Source organism: Podarcis pityusensis (assembly GCF_964106645.2).
Source record: "Podarcis pityusensis genome assembly, chromosome: 8".
In the NCBI taxonomy this organism is placed as follows: Eukaryota; Metazoa; Chordata; class Lepidosauria; order Squamata; family Lacertidae; genus Podarcis; species Podarcis pityusensis.
Window position 1 is genome coordinate 39,755,287 of NC_138033.1, and position 20,480 is coordinate 39,775,766.

General features: G+C 43.9%; 1 protein-coding gene across 1 annotated transcript in view; it reads right to left on the reverse strand.

The window, feature by feature from the left end:
* Positions 1-20,108, reverse strand: part of SMPD3 (sphingomyelin phosphodiesterase 3) — a 137,775-nt gene extending 117,667 nt beyond the window's left edge. Inside the window, exon 1 of the mRNA XM_081015848.1 lies at positions 19,932-20,108. The gene's annotated coding sequence lies outside the window, so the exon portion shown is untranslated. The remainder of the gene's footprint in view (positions 1-19,931) is intronic.
* Between the last annotated feature and the right edge of the window lie 372 nt (positions 20,109-20,480).

Genomic DNA, 20,480 nt, shown 5'->3' on the forward strand with positions numbered 1-20,480 from the left:
TCCCCGGAGGCTATTTTGGTTTGTCATCATGTCATGTCAATAAAAATAGTTTGTGCCTGCGATTCCATTTTTAGGCTATTGCTTCTGCGGCAGAGGCTTGTATTCCCCCTGCCCCCATATGCTTTCTAAACCACCAGTCGGGGTGAAATTACTCCTAGTTTACAGCTGCTTCCAGTGAATCACTGATGGCATAGAGACCATGGAACATTTTTATCATTCCTTTTCTCAAGTCAGTTTTTGTACAACAGAACCAGGGATGGGTGAAGCTGCCCATTTTGGTTTCTCATTTTTCCAACTAAGTTCTTCACAATTCCACATAAATCTGAGGGTTTTTTTAAGTCCTCATGAAGATTTTCCAACATTTTAGTGCAAATTTCTCCCAAAGTACACATTTGTGCATTCATCCCCCCCCCAATATAATGCATTTTTGCATATTATTTTCTCTAATATGTACATTTTTATGCACACTTTACCCTAGTATATGCATTTTGTGCCCATTCTATGGCTGGAGAAGTGCCTTGCAAAATTCAGTGTGAATTTTGAAGAATGGGTACATTTCAATTCACTTACAATTTTGGAAAGTATGAGTTTAGCCTTTAAATGTGAACTGAAACAAAATTATCCCCTATTAGGAAGGAGAAACTCTCTGTTCTATTTAGAATATGAAAGGCGATCTGAAAAGTGTTCCATCCACTTGATCAGGGGTGGGAGAATTCCGCCTGCCTGCCCAAGGGCCCATTTCCTCCTGGGCAACCTTCTATGGGCTGCATTCTTTTCTGGGTTGCCGTCTGGTTGCCCTCTTTGGATGAAGGATTGCCAGTCTAGTCAATATATGAAGGATCAGGCCAAAAGCCAATCTAGTCCAACATCCTGTTCTCATGCTGGCCAACTGCATGCCTACACATGGCCCACAAGCACGACCTGAGCACAACAGCACTCTCCCCACTTGCTATTCCCAGCAGCTGGTTTTCAGAGGCATACTGCTTCCAACAGTGGAAAGACATATTGTACCAGACTAGCCAGCAAAACAGTATTCTACCAGGTAACCAGTACTGTGGTCTGAAAAATCAGCGAAATGAAGATTCTGCCAGGCACTACCCATGACTTGTTACAGGCTCCACCCACGATCCTCCCATGACCCACAAGATTCAGTCATAGCCCCACCTGACCTGGATCTGTACCCGGGTCCTGCCCATGGGTAAATATCTGTTCTTTTAACTCCAAAGTTGGCCATTCTTTATGTGTGATTTGCATGCACTGTTTTTCTCAGAGCACAGCTACAAACCCGGGATCCTCTGTGTGCAAGATTTTTATTACAGTCCTGCAGTAAGTGGTGGTTCCAATTTATATGCACTGAGATTTTTTTTAAAGGCAATAATAGATTTTTGTTTATTTTTAGCCAAAAATCATAGATTGTGGAATTGGAAGGGATCCTCTGGGTCATTTAGTCCAACCCCCTGCAATGTAAGAATCTCAACTAAAGCATCCATGGCAGATGGCTATCCAACCTCTGCTCCAAGGAAGGAGAATCCACCACCTTCCTCTTCTCCAGGTGAAATATATCCCATTCCCTCAACCGTTCCTCATAAGGCTTGGTTTCCAGGCCCTTTATCATCTTGGTCGCCCTTCTCTGCACATGTTCCAGCTAGTCAATATCCTTCCTTACTGTGGCGCCCAGAACTGGATGCAAGATTCCAGGTGGGGGTCTGACCAAGGCTGAATAGAGTGAAGCTATTACTTCCCTTGATCTGGACACTATACTTCTGTTGAGGCTTCCCATTTTTGTTTTCCTGGGAGTTTTCTCTCCACTGCTCCTCATTTAAATATATGCAGCTTTGAAAGGCCTATCTTATCTGTGATTGAGCAACAGAAAAAAGAATGAAAAAATCCCAGCTGGGGCAGGAACACAATGATCAAACTTCTTTAAACCTGGCCAGGTGACATCTCAGCCGCAGACCTGCCACTGGTGCCTGCCTATTGGCCATGGAGCCAAGCAAGTTCCAACTAAAGATTTGCCAATTTCCTCTTCGTATAGAAGTAATTATACTCAGTTAACACTCACACACATACGAGAACAGCTTTAATGCAAGCTTTAATTGTAAACTGCAGAACTAGAGGGCATCAGTAAATCTGACTCTATGTGGTTCAGACTGCATCAGAAATCCCCCACTGTAGTGGTTAAATTAATTAGCATGCTATAGCTAGCAAGATTATCACCAGCGACTGCTGTTATGAATGGTTACTGTGTAATTATGTTACATGAATTTGGGCTTTGTAGAAAAACAGAACTGACCTACATTTCATAGCCACTTGGCTTAGCAGTTTACAAAACGTTTCTTTTCCATCCGTGTGTCTGCTGAAGGAGGGCAGGATGTCATGGCAGACGATTCTAGTCTGGTTTCACCACAGGAAGATCTTTAAGGTGCTGCAAGACTTCTGCAGCTGTTCTAAGGGTAAGGTGGATGCACCACAGAGATCAGTAGCACACAGCAATAAACCACTGGAGTCAAAGCAAGCTGCTACTGCACTCCCCAAATGCACACTAAAATATTCACATTTGCTGTAAATATAGCTTGTATGGTAGATGAGGAAGTGGTGTGTGTGTGTGTGTGTGTGTGTGTGTGGCTTTAGGGGCACCAAGGAACTGAAAGGAAGCACCGACTTCCCAAAAATTTGTAGCGCCAGTTTTTCCAAAGCTCACACTGAAAATCATAGCAGAAGAATGGGGGAATCTCAAATCTGTAAAAAAAAATACATACTTGAGCCAGGGAATGCCACAGGGATGAGAGATACATGATTCTTGAAGACAGCAGACTGGGCTATCTCATGAACAGTCTCCGGTGCAAATTGCTTTTACCCAAAGATAACAGAGCTTCATAAGTGAAATGTTCTTCTCAAATACTCCAATCTAAATAAAACAGGCATTTTGGAGTGAGAAGGGCCATGGTTCAGTGGTCAAGCAAACACATGTAAGCAAAAGATTCCAGGTTCAATCTTTGGAATTTCTGGTTAAAAAGAACCTCAGGCAACAGAGCTGAGAAAGACCTTTGTTAGAGACCTTGGACAGCACTAGGCTTGAAAGGCCAATGGCCTCTCTCAGTGAATATGTAAAGCAGGACTGACCAAGATGATGCCCTTCAGATGCTGTTGGCCTCCAACACGCGTCAGCCCTAACCCAACCAGCATGGCCAAGGGTTATTTGTTATTTGAATGCCATGTTGTTTTCACCCTCTCCCACTGTCACTAATATATGCATGTTTAGGCACGCATTCAGTTTTGTACACATCCCATGCACTTCAAAAGCTGGAGAAGGGCAAATTCCAAAGAATGGCTATGCTTCGGTTTGTATGTTGTTCTGGAAAGTTTGAACTGGGTAGATTTAAATGCAAGCAGAATCAAATTTCTCCCCCACCCCAGCCATGGATTACAGAACTGGGGAAAAGTCCTCCCGGAGAACATTTGGAATCTGCTTTTGGTCAGGTTGATGGCACTGGGACCAAGTGGATCATTGGCCAAAATAAATATGATACGATTCCTTAGATTCCTTAGAACTCTCACTGTAAGTCCTTGGTAAGAAAAAGTGTGTCTGTGCTGTGTGTCCTATGTAGCTTTGTTCACAAAGGTTGCTCCTTTTGCATAATTACATGGTTCCCTTCCCCACTCCAGCCCCTGTTCAAATGGGTCTGTTTGTTCATAAGGTGCTGTGCAAATCAGAACACTGTTTGCCCTGACATACACTTAAAGACTTCTCGTTTCAAACAAAGCATAATAACAGGGCGGTGCAGCAATTATCCCCAGAGATCTCATCTCAGTAGTATGTTGGGCAACAGAAACGGAAAAAAACTACAATTAACTAATCTAGGAACTGGTTCGCACATGCGCAGGCTCATCCCTCGAAGGCTGAAACATCAAGCCACAATTTACGACTTAAAATGTGAAGGAGTCAACACGGATCCAACACCACAGACAGAAATTTCACACTTGCGGAAGCATGGATTTTAAAAATCAACACATCGCACCTGTATGTGGGAATGGGGTAGAAAGTCATTCGGACTGCATAATTTGTAGTTACCGAACCAATTTGCAAACCAAAACAAAGCTATCCTTCAAACTTGCACTTTCCTGAATCTTGCAATCTTCCAACACACACAAAATCCACGCAATATATATTAAACACATATTAATATATTAAAAATTAAAAATAATAAATATATTAAATATATATTAAATAAACATATATGAAACACACAAAAATATATTAGAGGAAAGTGCATAAAATGCTTATATTAATGGGAATAATGTACAGCATTTGGGAAATCAGCTTTTAAATGCACATTTTAGGCAAAGCTGCATACAAGGATGTGTATATTAGAAGATCTTCACCAGTAGCCAGTGCCCTTGATGTAAGCTGCAGCAATGCCCATGTCAGAAGGGCAGATCTATGGGTCTGTCCCACCACACTACTGCAAGCCAGAGATCTATTCTTCTGAACAGCTTGGTGAAGATTTTGACCCAGTGTTCAGTGGCTGGGAAAAACTCAAATTTCTTTCTAGGGATCATTAGGAAAGGGTTTGGAAAAAAAAAACCCCTACCAATATCATAATGCCATTATTCAAATCTATGGTGTGGCCCTGCTTAGGATACTGGGTGTAGTTCTGTTCACCTCACCTCAAAGACGATATTGTAGTGTACTGTTTGGCCACTGTGAGAACAGGATGCTGGACCAGATGGGTCTTTTGTGGGATCCAATTATGGGGCTCTCGTCTTATGTTCCTTTGCAAAGATAGACAGAAGTTATATGGCCAAGCAAACACTACACGTGTTGCCCAGGATAAGAATACAGCAAAATCAAAACAACAGGCCTATTTCTAAATTCATTTTCACCCTCTGCAAAACCTAGGAGCCATTTCCAGCTTTGCTCCCCTCCCACTTTTTATTCGTGTTATTTTCCAATTGGGTCTTGTCACTGTAATTAGGGGTAGCTGAATCAGTCTAATTCCAGGCCATGTCTCTTCTTTATGTAGGCATGCTGCTCAATTCAGCAATAATGTGCACAAAAAAGAGCACATTTAAATACACATTCGTAAATGTGTTGCCTCTCCAAATACATATTTTAAAAGGACTTGGGGTTTTTGAGCTGAACATTACATTGAACTTCCCAGAATGGTGGAAGCCCATGGATAATTAGGTTGCAATCTGCATATTAGTGCAGGAGGTGCTGTGTTCTGGAGTGTGACTGGATAAGAGGAGGGAACTGCATGAAGGATGGAGCATGAAGGTCAAGGAGTCAGGGTGAAAGTTTATGGGGAGGGGGGATGTCAGGGAAGGCCCAGCTGGGATTAAAGCAGTTGGTGGGTTGAAGGTTCTTAGGTTAGGAACTAGTTCAGGAGACATCTCATGCTTCGAAGCATGTTTTGAAGCAGGCTTAGCTTAGTTTCCCTTTTCCCCCTGAACAAAATCTGCCAATCTCCATCCTGGTGTCTCGCGGGGAACTTACATTTTAAGGGTTTGAGCACCCATTTTGAAGCAAAGTGTTCATAGTGAGGTCTGGACAGCACTTTATCACACTTTCCCTATGTTTCCTTAGATGATAATTTCTACATTTTATGTGACCTTTCACACAATGTAAAAGCCACTTCTGGAAAAGGACTGGAATCTAGCAGAAGTTTCATGCTCATTTCTGTGTTATTTGCTTACAGGGTCAACCTCATTAACCTGGAAAATTACAGGAGTTTTCGCACTGCAATTCCACATGACAAAATTCAGGATCATGTTCTGTTCTATACAGTACAGTTCTTTCTTTCCATTTAAAACATGACAGTGTATTGATCAAAATGTCACAGTTCCATAATGTAGTAGTTAATGCAGTGTAAAAGGAACATTAGAACCTGGGCTAGAAGTGCTAGCATTATAATCAGGAAAATTAATGCAATGATCCCATCCAATTGCACCCCATGACAGAGCAGATCATTTCAGTTTGTACTGGAATTCACAAATCCCCCCTTACTAGCTGTGATCGTTTGATGTCAGCAGGTAAATATCTCCTTACACAGCACTTGCATGCTGCATGATTTGCTGGTGTGATGTCACATTGTGACCAACACAGAACTTTATTGGCCGCACAGAATCACATGTTTTACAGACGTCACTGACAACTAAGAAGATGGCTGATCAGCTGTAGTGTCCCAACTTCTCCTGAAAGACTCATCTGGTGCCACAATTGCATTCTTTAGACATACATAACATATCTATATTTTAAAAAAGCAATGGCTCAAGATTCTGAAGTGCTTTTTACATATTGTTGATTCTTTTTTATTGATTGGCTGGTTATATATGTGTGGCTATCTGCATCTAATGTGTGTGCGTACGTCTGTGTGTGTATAGTAAATCACCCTGAGATAAATTTGGTTGGTGGGAGGTATTGAAGTTTTATCAATGCATATTAAAGTATTAGCAATGCACATATACATATGTCTCTATTCTTTAAAAAATTATTTTCTGCTGTTTTCAAATCATTTATAAAATTCCTTTTCTCTGGGTTTTGTTTTTGTTTTTTTAATGGTATGCCCATAAATTGCTGTGAGCGTGGAAGGCTTTCCTGGAATTTGGCTTGAAAGAGGTGCTCTATCATAGTCCATAGAATCAGTGGCAGTATATGCTTTGTTGCAATGTAAGTGTAGCATCCATGACAGCTTCTCCCATTGGCAAATGTCCCCCAGGACCCAAAAGATTGCTGACCTCTGGTATCCATGCTTACCTGGGAATAAGTCCCATTGCCCTCAGTCAATGGATTGTACTATGAAAGCTCCAGTTTCTGTGACACCCCCCATTCTTTGTGGGAAAACAAAAGCGGGCAAGGATTCATTTACTGCATGCTAAGAAGTAGCACAAAATCTTTGTTGCATCCAAATTTAGTGGGACCCAGCAATTGTCAAAGGACCCTTGTAGCTGGCAGTCTGCCTAATGAATATTCCATCAGACAAAATCCTTTGGGACACTATTCCTCTCATTAGACAAGAGCCTCTGCCCTTTGTTCAGAGCTCTTCAATAATATTCAGCACAAAGGTTTAAAAGGAACTTGGGTTGGTGGGGGAGAAAGAGTTATTCATGTTTAAAGCAACATCTGAAACCCGAGAGATGACGGAAGGGCCACTGGGAAGCCGCCGCAGCTCTTTGGACCTCATTTTCGCACCGCTAAGCGGGCTTTGTACACAGCGCCAAGGTGTTTGGTTTTCAAAAGGCCTTTATGATCCCCTAATAGTTGGTGCTTGGAGAGAAGCAGGTATTAATCATGCAAAGCCGTTTTGTGAACGAGGATCGCTCCAAGGGGCAGGTAAAACCTTTCCTGTCAAGTGCCGCCTGGGTCCAGAAGTAAAGTCTTTCAAAATGACTCGGCAGAAGGAGGATGGGGACAACTGACTGCTTCAACCGCGTTATTGCAAAAACAGGCAAAATTACATACAAAAATGTGTCAATCAGGTGAAATGCACACAAAAATGGATACACATTTTCATGCGGAGTTCTGTTTTGTTTTTAATCATGATCACAAACTGATGTGGAAATGAGCAGAAAGCTTAAGGTTGGGAAAATGAGAGAAACTGAAATTTAGAGATTCACCTGTCTCTACCTTCATGTAGCAGCCATGTACAGTAATCGTTCATACTCTTTTAGAACAGTCTTCAGAACTGTTCAGTTACTTGGGGAGGCTAAAACCACCCTGAGCACCATTGATTCCAGGTTTTGGGGTGCTCTTTACCAACATGCTCTCAGTCCCCTCAATTTGTAGTGTAGAGGCCCAATTCTTTCTCCCTCTGCTGCTGACTTCAGCCAACTCCCCTGCCCCCAAACCATTTCTGAGAATTCTTTCACCAGCTTTCATGACTTCTGAATTTAGCATTGATCCAGACCTGGAGTGGGGGGCTGCATTGGCACCCCTCTGATGCCACCACAATCCCCATATGGGGATATTCCTGCATATTCCTGCATTGTAGGGGGTTGGCCTAGATTATCCTCAGGATCCCTCCCAACTCTACAATTCTATGGTTCTGTGATCACCAGCTTTGAGACGAAAGGAGCACACAAGAAGGAGACTATGGAATGGAGGAGGAGGAGAACCCATCTTCAGACCGTTTTAAGGTGTGGAGGATGGAAGAGGTAATCTAGAGACAGAAGCATAAAAGGCCTCATTCTGGCTGCAAGCTTTGCTGGAATAAGTGGGAACTGTCTGTGCTGAGGCAACTTTTGACCAGCCTCCAGCCTTGCCACCTCCTCCATAGGATCTGGCATCGGACCAGTATGGACAATACTGAGCTAGATGGTCTGACTGTATAAAGCAGCTTCCTATGTTCCTATGCATGTCCACATGCCACAGCAAACACTCCAAAAAGAAGAAAATGTAATTGCTGTGTACAATGAATGATTCAGATGGCCCTTTGTTATGGGAATAGTGGTGCATTCCAGCCATGGCCAAAAAGTGTCCAGCCATATGCTGAATGATAGTGTGAATTGCCAAAGGTACCAAATTAAGCATTATCATCCAGAGTCTAGTTTTACATTCAGGCAGAAAGAGTATAAGGCACAGAGGACCCACTGCTGAGGTGCCTTCGGGATGAGAAATACATTTAGTATAATCCACTTGCTCTAGGCCAAAGCTTGGAGGGGGGGGAGAATCAATAAAAGATGTGAGAAAAATGAGAATAGCAAAGCCTGATAAGAAAAAAAAAGGAGCAGTTGTTCATACTCCAAATGAGAAATCCTCAAAAATTATAGTTTCATTTGCAAAAGACTATTCAGGATATTCTAGACCAGTCAAAAACCATTTTCCTGAAGATAGCAAGCTATAACCAGAGTGACTTCACTGCTTAGGAATTAACCTAAATTGGAAGCCTAGTGCATATTATACAGATTATTATTATATCTTGAACATTTATACATCAGGCTGATAAACCTCTTCTGGGGAATGCCTTGCTCTGGTCTTTGCGCCAAAGCTGTCTAATTCCTGTTAATTAAAAAATAAAATTTCTGAACATGTCTTACTTCTCCACTTTATGGAGAATGTGTGTGTGTGTCTCCAAATACCAACCCAGCATCTACTTCCTCCCATATTGCCATTAACATATACTTATATTAACTGCTCCAATAACACATTAATTAATTTAATAATAATAATAATAATAGTTTAAGTATTTACCCACCCTTCACCAGCAGATCCCAGGGCAGGTTACAACAACTTTAAAATTCAGAATTTAAAACACAGTGTTACACTTGATTAAGGAGCCATAGCTGCATGGTAGCTCCTTCTTTTCATGTTGAAGGTCCCAATCCCTGGCACCTCCAAGCAGGACTTACAATAAAGTAGGTAAACATGTAAACAACTGGTTATTATGTCCATGTGAAACATCCCTATGCACTTCCCAGTGTAACGTTAAGGGAGCCGTCTATGGCAGCTGCAAATGCTGATTCTTGCACCCTGAACCCTCCAATGAAGTCCCTGTTCAATGTTGCAGAACCTGTGGCTTTTTAGTTTAGAGAAAAGGCAGATAAGAAGCTGTATGACAGAAGTTTATGAAATTATCCATGCCGTGGAGAAAGTGGGCAGGGAAAGGTTTTTCTCCCTCTTTCATAGCACGGGATTCCTGAGCATCCAATGAAGCTGAATGAAGGAACATTCGGGAGGATGGAAAAAAGAAAGGACTTCTTCACATAGCATATAGTTCAACTATGGGACTTGCTCTAAATGGAGGCTGTGATGGCCACTAACTTAGACAAGTTCACTGAGGATTAGGCAACTAATCCACAGCCGCTGTCAGAGGCAGTAGGCCTCTCAATCACAGTTGCTAGGAACCACAGGCAGGCAGAGTGGCTGTTGTGCATAAGTCCTGCTTGGGCGCTTCTCACAGACTTCTGGCTGGCCATTGTGAGAACAGGATGCTGGACTAGATCGGCCATTGACCTGACCCAGTAGGTTCTTCTTCTTGTGCTGCTCCACATGAGCCAAAGCAGGAAGGACGCCTTGTCTGCATTTCCTGTCCCCATCAATCAGACACCAGCTGCAGCTGCTCTAGGGATGAAAGTCTCAGTGGTGCACTTATCCACACATGCTAAAATTTCTCATATATTACGTATATACATTATTATACTTTTAATATTACGCACACATACACACACACCAATACACTCCAGGTTTCCTGCAGTAACCAGCACATAAACAACCTATGCAATTATACTTCTAAAATTATGTAGCAGAAATATAGTACTGATTGGGGCTTGGCTATTTTATATGTATCTAATATACATATTCCTTTTCTGTGTCATTTTGCACTTACGTAGTCAGGATTTCTTTCTTTCTTTACAATGATGTACAGACCTAAGCAAGTACTTGATGCAAGAGGTAGCCTCGTATAGGTAGAACTTGGATGCATCAGAAACACCAGCTTCTGTGTATAAATCTGTTAAAACTGATTCTTCCTTCATCTCTAAACTGATCTCCTCCACCCCTGTCCCCCTGTTTCCACAAGGGAAGTCTTGTAGCCCCAGAAACAGCCTGGTGGGACTTCTGCTTAAGTTCACCTAAAATGCTGCAAGACCATCTCCACACAACTCTGTGCGTGCTGAGAACAACTTTTCATCCCCTGATCTACATAGGTAAACAGTGGAGAGGGCATTTCCTCCCCTCACATCTACAAATATGGTCTAACTTCATTAAATGTATAAATTAGGGAGACACAATTTGATACCTACAAAGCTAAACAAACTCTATGCAGAAAATCAATTTTAATCCTGGAAATGTACAGCGGATAATGCAAATTTGTTGCATACATTCTGAGATCGCCCAAGCGCAATGAGCTATCAAGGACAAATGGTGCAGATTATATATGAAATTATAAGAACAATATGTATAACTCCAAAGCTAATTCTGTTCAATATATGGCTTGCGTGTATCCAACTAAGTTATACTCAGAGCAGGCCCACTGAATGAATGAACCTGTCCATTTCAGCCTCTGCAAAATCCTGAGACCACCACAAACCTCTCTGAAACATGAGCAGCTTCTAATTTTCATTTTTCATTGAGATGGCACCCTGGCAGTGTAATGGTAATTCATTGAAAGAAGAATTAGAAGCTGTCTCTGCAGTACCTTACCCTGTTTTGGATTTGATCTTGCAAAAATATCCCTCTCAGGAATTACTTACATTTAAATTATAACTCCAGTTTGCCAGTGTTTGGACCTAAAAGCCATACTTTTTAAGTCACTGTTATTGCTGTAGTAGATTTAGGGGTATGAAAGGCCTTCTGTTTACTGCTTCATATTAACAAAGCATTTGTTTAGCAAGCAGATTGGATAGATGTTGCCACAAGACCTTAAATTATAAAACCAGCCCCTCACTTGGGCGCTTTTTTCTTTTCTTTTTTGAGAGTAAAATGACAGTCCTCATGGAGGGCTAGAGTAAATCAAATACGACTCTGTCCATCTTGCTTTGGGCAAACTTCCCTAATGAATGTACAATAGCATTTCCCAACATCTCTTATTCTAGGACCTCACTTAGGAACTTAGGAAATCAAAGAACTATTCTGCTTATAGAATCATAGAATTATGGAAGGGACCCAAGGGTCATCTAGTCCAACCCCCTATGTTCTGAATTTTCACATCAGTATCTGATAAAGATCTCTCTTTAGGATCTATCAATTTCTGAACCTTTCTCTTCCTTTTTTTTGCAGGTGTCTGTGGTGGCAACTGGATTGCGAGAGAATGGCCTAGTGACTATCTTGTTGTCAACTTGATGTGAGATAAATACATTTTTTAAAATTTGCATGCCTCTTAAAATTTGTCATCGCCTTTGAAATCTGTTGTGAACTGGTAAATTTGTTTCAGCCTAGTTTTTATTTTCTGCTGCCCTCTGCTGCATTCTGCTTTCAATTGTTGTATTGTGGCTGTACACAGAGGCAGCCCACCCTGTTTCACCACCTGAGGAGAAATGGGAATCACTGCCTCTGGCCCTGCCGCCCCTGTGCTGGAACGGCTCGCTCTTGGCGGAGGCAGGGGGGCAGGCAAAGTGCCACCTCTTGCACTTCTGCCGCCTGAGGCACACACTTCACCCCGCTTCATGGGCAGGCCGGCTCTGGCTGTGCAGTAGACCCGCAACTCCCATATGTTACACGGCTGAAGATCAGCCAGTTGAAATCACGCAGATTTGATGCATGGAAGGTGCAATGGAAGGTGGATGGAAGGTTTAAAAGCTATTTTTGCACAGGGCTTTCCCAGCACGGAAAGCACTTTTAAGCTCTCCGCCTTGCTCTGGGAGGCTCTTGCACAGGCTCTGAAGGCTCTCAAGAGATTTTGCAGGAACTCAGATGGCCCTGAAATGTCTCCTGACAGTGTCTCAGAGCCCAGAGAGCTGCCTTGCTTGTGGGGTAAGACTTGTTTGGCGTGCCTCCTCCAGAAGGTAAGGTAGCTCATGTGGGGGCAGTTCCAAGATACGCACACTATCGCTGGAACCTCATTCCCGTACACGTTGTGTGTGGAGTGTATTTATAATCTTATATTCATTCTGTAGGCTGCCCAGATAACAAACGTTTATAAGGCAGGCTATGAATATAAGTAACTACATAAGTAAATGAACAGATAATGAAATAATTGTCAGGTTGTAAGGTTCTAGTCCATATGGGCAGCCTCCCAGTATTTTGCACTGCATTACTTAAAAGCCTTCCCCTAGTCTATGGCCCCTTTCCTGCAGAGGTGCATGGTGAGGCAAAGTCATTTTCCACCAGGGAACTCACTGAGGTATGCCTTGCTCAGCTTCCCATGATTCCTAGAAATGGACATTGCAAGCTCACTGGACCGATTAATCAATTGGTTAAAAGACACCCTGAAGAATATTGATAGACAGGAAGATGGACAGATAGGCAGATGATAGACAGGCGGACAGATAACAGGAATCATAGTTCTCCCTGGAATCAAACCTCTACTGTATAAAATGTGATACCAGCACTTCAATCCTGTGCATCTCTACTCCAAAGTAAACCTTATTTAATTCAGTGGGACTTACTCGCAAGTAACCACGTAGCCAGAGTTGTCTTTGCTATATCAGCTGATCATTTCCCCAGAGCATTGAGATATAAAGGAGAAAGTTTGCAAAAGGAGGGTGTTTGCAGGATTTCTTTTGCAAAACTGGTGTGAGAAGATATAGGTTCACACACACACACACACACACACACACACAATATGTTGTTTAACAGATCAGGGAAATCTATAAAATAATGCTGAAGATCAAGCCTATTAGGCTGCCACCCATATGAACTCATCATCACACGGAGTGGCTGTCGGGCAAATGTTCCATGTCTGCATGGCTCTCCAGTCTGAATGACCCTATTCCCTAGCAAGTGTGTCTAGAATTGCAGCCCGAAGTTTCTTTTTAATGTGTCTCCTGCCTTGGGCAACAGTATGATTCTGTTTTCCTTGTTCAATCAGGTTAGCACGGAAAGTGCTTCAGCGACATTCCCTTGTCATGTAGTTGTCCTGTATTTTAGCGCAACAAGGGAAGCGTTCAGTTGTAAACACTGAAAGGGAATACTTGTTCATCTATTGGGCTGCTGAAGTCCCGGGAATATGATAGTCGAGTGGCAAAATTGCGAAGCTAAAAATAAGATTGGAGACAGACCTTCTAATCAAATGAAAGCAGAAAACAAAAAGATCAGAGCACCCACCATCTCTTGCGCAGAGGATGTTGAATTCTATGCAAAATGCAATCATGGTTTTCAGAGGGGTTCTCAAATCAGTCTGCTACAACAAAATACCAATGAATCTGGCATAGGGATGGAAGCGAAATTTGATTCAAATTGGAATTAAATGTGAATCAAACTAATTTGCACTAAAAATAATAATACGCAAATGGAAATGCATCCTTTGAAATTAGCACTTTTCTAGATATTGCAATGCAATGCAGCTCTCCATCCCAGTTAGATGTACAAAAATGGATACCCTCCAGTAAAGTGAGCCTAAAAATGGATATATTGATGACAATAACATACATATTAGGAAAAAAATGGACTGCGATGCTGATGTATTTTCATGATGACTTTAAAAAAAAAAAGAACTTGCAAACTGATTTGGAGACCTACAGGCAAAGCTTTGGTGGACTAGAGTCTACATCAGCCTTTCTCAACCTTGGGTCCCTAGATGCTGTTGGACTACAGTTCCCATTATTCCTAGCCAGTATGGCCAGTGCTTGTGGATAATGGGAGCTGTAGTTCAAGAACATCTGGGGACCCAAGGTTAAGATAGGCTGGTCTACATCATCAGATGCATGAAGTGTCCTTCTCAGTTGGCAGAAACAGATGCCTGCAAGGGCAAACGAGTGGCCTTAAGCTCTTCAGATCTGCCTCTTTAGCAACATGGGACTGGGTTCCAAAACATCCTGCTTTAATAGACATTCTTTCTCTCTAGTGAGCCCTGAGAACTGTAGCTGGGGTGCAGAGGAGAGGGACATTGCACTGAGCACACAGCCACAATTTTAGGCAGGTAATGTTGCATGTGACATTCTGTGCAAGCTGCAGGCTTTGTGTTTGCCTTTTTATTTATTTTTATTCTTTAACTACTGATGAAATCAGATGTTAAAAAAATATAAATAATCCAAAATATAAATAAAACCAGCAGTTTTTAGCATACGCATCATAAAACAAAATGGTGTATTGAAAAAACATACCACATTTACAAGTATGGGTGCAGTAAGCTTGCTTAAACAAAAACAAAGGTTTATATCTGTTATTGTTCCTTGCTGGGTTAGGTTACTTGGGAGACCGGGATTTGTTAAGTCAGTAACAGGAGGGGCAAAGTGGTTAGCCCTGACCCAGCTGCCAAACTGTTGAAGCCACCACAAACCTACAAAGGAGAATTCCTTGAGCGAGGTCTAAAGTGATAAGGGAGGATCCCTTGAGTGCAAAAAGAGAGAGCAGCAAGCTGCCTTTCAGCTATGTCTCTTGGGCAGGGTATGCGCCAGGGGAAAGGAGTTTAACCGAGGCGACAGCTGTGGAAAGCAACAACTTTGCCTTTTGTAGCATGCTGCTGCAGGCATATCTAAAATCACTGCCTAATAGGGCGGTTCATAAAAAACTATTTTTTGAAAATGCCTGTTCCAAAGGTCTGGTCTTACTACACTAGGGATTATATAGCTTTATCTGAAATTTCATGCATATCAGTTAATATCTTGACCCTACTCCACTGAATTGAAATTTCAGCCTTCACGACATAGGGAAACGGCCAAGTAAACAGCTATTTTTGTGGAGGAGGGTCGAGATATTAACCGATATGCATGAAATTTCAGATATAGCTATATAATCCCTAGTGTAGTAAGATAAGACCTTTGGAGCAGCCATTAAAAAAAAAGTTTTTTATGAACCACCCTACTGCCTAAACAGGGATCAAGGGCAGGTCTTGACGGAGCCTGGGTACACAGGGCTCAGACTTGGAAATTATCTGAGCGTTCTTCACTCCTGTATTCAACAATATGGGAAAGGGGCAAGCCACCCATTAAGAAAACAGAAGCAATTCCTCAGGGCAGCAGGCTCAGAACCATTGAGAGGGGAGGCAGATCTGGGCCCCCAAGGAGAAAGCTGCTCATTGCCTGCCTCCTCCATTGCCTCCTACCCCCCTCTCACATCCTTCTCTGTCTCTGTCCGCCCCCACTGCCACCGGCACCCCCCCCAGTCTCTTTTTCAGACCTCCTTTTTCTCCCCTTTTTCTTGGCAGTTGGGGTGGAAGCAAAAGAGGAGCTTGCATCAGGGACCGGGGAAGAGTCAGTATCAAGGTGACATCAAGGTGGGAAAGGCAGCACTTCCCATTTTGGCTCAACGGCAAAATGTGTTGGGCCAGCCCTGATATGGGAGCACCCCTCCCTCAACATGCATGCATGCAACATAAATGTGCTGTGTATCCCCCCCCCCCCCCAGCATACGTCCATTATGGATGCGACCAGGGGGCCAGTGACAGTGGCAATATGTGCCTATAGATGTCCCTTTAGTGCAGGAGTGAGGAACTTGTGGCTCTCAATATGTTATTGGACTCCCAGTTTCCCATTAATCCCTGGCCATGTTAGCTGGGACTGGTGAGAGCTGAGGTCCATTGACACCTGAAAGGCACCATGTCCCTCCTCTCTAGTGTTTTGGGAGCTGCTCTTGTGGGCGCAGCAAGCATTCCATTAAACACATTGGGAAAGTGGTTCTAAGAGCTGGACCAGATAAGCAGAACCCTTGTGGGGTGTACCTATTGCCGGGATGTACCACTGCAGTCTGTGGGGGCGGGGGGGGGGGCATAACTCGTGTTTGAAACATCTTCCCTTAAGAATCATTACCTCTTAATTAAGATATGGTCATAAAGTACAAGCCTAGAACCTTATCCTTGACATGCTAATTTTAGGCGTGAATAGTGCATTTAATGTGTATGGCATTTGTACAACTGACACCCCTCTCCTCCGTTTCTTGCAGTGGTTCTGAACCTGTGGGTCCCCAGATGTTGTTGGACTACAACTCCCATCATCCCTGAGCTCTCGCCTTGCTAGCTAGGGGTGATGGGAGTTGCAGTTCAACAACATCTGGGGACCCACAGGTTGAGAAAGGCTGGATAGCATGAAACAGTAATGCCCAGTACCACATGGGAGATCTACTCTTCTGTTTTATCTCTCAGCTGACTCTATTTTCTGTACAGTGAGGGCTGTGGCTCTGTAGTACAGCATCTGCTTTGCATGCAGACGGTTCTAGGTTCAATTTTTTTGTCATCTTTAGGTTGGACTGGGACAGACTTCCCTGTCTGAAACCCCAGAGAGCTGCTGCCAGTCAGTGTAGCCATTACTGAGCTAGATGAGCCAAAGATCTGATTCAGTATAAGGCAGCTTCCTATGCTTCTGTGCACAGCATAAGAACTATGTACCTGTTTTCCGTAAAGTGTCAAAACAGTGACAGATCTCGAGGCTGATTTCTTACTTTCAATAACTAAATGGTTGAATTCCTAAGCTACTCCTTGTAACAAACCCACAGGTACAACAGTGGCCACCCAGACAGTATAAAACAATAATAATAGAATTGTAGAGATGGAAGGGGAACCATGAGGGTCATCTAGTCCAACCCCTTGCAATGCAGGGATCTTTTGCCCAACGTGGGGCTCAAACTCACGACCTTGAGATTAAGAGTATCATGCTCTATATATTGATTAATCCCATTCTCTAAAATGGATGCATTGAGGGGAAACACTTATTCATTCTGCTGAAAGGGGTCAAAAAGACAGGTGGTTGTCTACAACTGAGGTCTACTCAGAGCAGAAGCACTGAAATTAATGGATGTGACTAATTTAGGTACATCAATTCCAGTAGGTCTACTTTGAGTAGAACTTAGTTGGAGACAACTCAGCAGGCATAGGCAAACTCAGCCCTCCAGATGTTTTGGGACTACAACTCCCATCATCCCTGACCACTGGTCCTGTTGGCTAGGGATGATGGGAGTTGTAGTCTCAAAACATCTGGAGAGCTGAGTTTGCCTATGCCTGACTCAGAGGCTAGGAATGTTCCGTTTATTGACACTATGCTATACCTAGTTAGCCAATTATCATTTTATACAACAGGCGTTTTACTACACATGGCAGTGCCCCCCCCCCCCATCTGAACATTGGTACTGGCATCTTAAGCACACAATGAAGTTCACAGCCCTTTATATGGGTTTATTTAACCTGGACTGATTATCACTCCCCCCCCCCCAGTTCTGCATTCACAGTTATATTCTTAAGTGTTATGCTACTACAGTGAGCCAAGACTCTCCACTCCACCTAGAAGCATGAAAGAAGGGGTGGGGTGGTGGTGAACCCAACCACAGTAATCATGGGTAGAACAAGGCAGCTAAGGTATATAAAGAAGGACCGAATTCAGTAAGTTACTTTGAATGATATAATCCCAAGAATCACAAAGAGTATCTGGAAACATAAAGGACACAACCCCAACCCCAAAGGGACCTCCCCTTTCTGTGTTCCTTCAATGATCTGCAAGCCTTTCTTCTTGACCAAGATGCTCTTACATTGGCACACTCTGAACACACGTCAGCTGCCAGATGCAAAAATGCCCAGCTGGATATGAAATCTTCTTGACTCTGCTCCTTCAGGATCCCAGAAAGAAAAAGGGGGGGGCATGCACAAAATCTTGCCAGGAAAGCCTTTCAGGCAGAGAAGCCTGCACGAGAGAGCCAAATGGGCAAACACACCAACAAAAGAAGCACAGAGCTTTGCTTTTTTAAAAAGAAAAAGAAAAAGAAAGAAAACGACAAACAGAACCATTCATGCAACAATCAAATCAAATAAAAATGGCTGACATTATTAAAAGACACACACACACACACAGATACAGATACACACCCACCAGCTTATCCTGAAATAAACCACCTTTGTTCTGGGTCCTGGCTGGTTATTGTTGTGATACACATTTTATTCTGACCATTTTATCAACAGATATTCTGAGTACTTTTGACTTCCAGTGCAGTGCATGCTGCAGATTATCTGTCAGATGGGCATCCTGGATAGAACAGTCCAGAGGTAGGCTGCAAGAAAGACAAAGCCATATGGCAGAGAGCTAATTGGTTTGCGTTTGGCTCCCTCCTGGATTAGGCAGGGCTTCTCTGCTAGTTTTGCATCTCTTCCCCCCCACAGCCAAAGGCAAATCATAGGAGGTATTTGCGTGGCCAGATGATTCATTGGCATGGAAAGCATGCTGCTCCTTGTTTAAACTTCAATCTCTCTGTCTCTCGTTTTCCACGCCCAGATAAGCACTTCGCCCAGTTGCCCCTGCTGTGCTGCTGACCTCTTTTTACTCCTTGGCGACTGAGAAAACCGTAAGGCGACAATAATCCACCCAGCACCAGAACTGCGAGCAGCACAACCCACCCGGTGTGGGACAAAGGGTTGATCTGGGCACCAGAGCTGAGAGCCCTGTGCGATATCAGCACAGAGGCAATGTTCCTGGCTTGATGGCATATGGCATTGCTCAGTATTCACAGCCAGCCCTGTCGCTAGGCACAGAAGTCTGTGGCGTGAACCACTGGTGTGCAACAGACAGTAGCAAAAAAGAAAGAAAAGGGAAAACCAAATCACAAAGGAGACGGCAGGTCTGCCGTTCGGCCATAAGCACAGCCACGTTGGACTTCCCCCACCGCCTCTCTACTCCGAGGGATCAACGCCCAACCCAGCTTAGCTTTCTCTCCACCCACCTACCCCAGGCAAACAGTGCTGAATGAGAAAATATTAATCTGTGGAAGAAAATTAACCGTAGATTTTGGGGGAGATTTGAGGGGTGGGGGAGGCAGGTTGGTGAGAGGGGCTGTACGATGCAAGGGAACCATTTTGCAATCTGGGCTGCCCACCGCCTCTTACTTATGACTGTAGTAGTGACTCTACTCCACGCTTCACCCCGCATAGTACTATCTCCCCACAGACGTGCCTGCAGGGACTTGTGGACAGACTCAGAGCACCCCTCAAGTTATTCTTTTTTAAAAATAATAATTGAGGTGGGGGCATCCTCAGTCTGGCTACCACTCGCGTGACCCCGCCTCAGTGCATAAAAGGAATAAAGCCGCGATCTGCTCGCTTGTTCGCAGCGCCTTCTGGACGCAAGGAGTGTCCGTGCGCGCCGAGGCTTAAGCAAACACACAAAGGATATGAATACATACACCCTTCCGGAACAGCAGAGGCAGGCGCTTGGGGAGGGGCAGCAGCATGGACCACGTTCCCTTTTTCCTTACTCCAGATCGCCTTCCCCACGCTGGAACTCCACACCCGCGCACAACAGCAGGAAGGCGAGCAGAGCAAGCACGCGAAAAGCGAGATCCCTTTGGATCGCTCCCTTTCTCAAATCCGTATACACACATACACACATTTATATATATTTGCATAGGTGCAATCGCTTACTGTGCGTGGCAGTGGAGGAAGCCGGATCCCAGTCCCATGCCGCCAGCCAAGGGAGCAGCAGCAGCAGCCGGCGGAGCCTCCTTAAGCGCGAGCGAGGCTCAGCACCTTTGCGCTGAACAGCTCCACACACAGCCTACCCATGCGCGTCGCTTCTCTTGCACCAGCCGCCGCCGTGGCCACCGCAGGCTCCATCCTTCATCCCCGCCCAACTCCGCCCCCGGCTTCTCCCATTGGATGCGCCGCCTGGCTGATTGATGCTAAAGCGATCGTTCCAATTCCACTCTCTCTTTCTTCCCCAAAACACACACACACAGACACACACACACACACACACACACACACACACACACACACACACACACACACACACACACACACACACACACGAGTGACGCCAGCCAAAGGAGGAAACTATTTCTCCCAAGCGGGAGTCTAAGAGGAAGGTTTGGACTACATCTCCCAGCCACCTCTGCGGCGGATCGCTCTCGCGCGCGCGCCTCTGCAGCAGGGGGGCCTGGGATTTGTAGTGCTTGCCTGCCAGGAGGTATT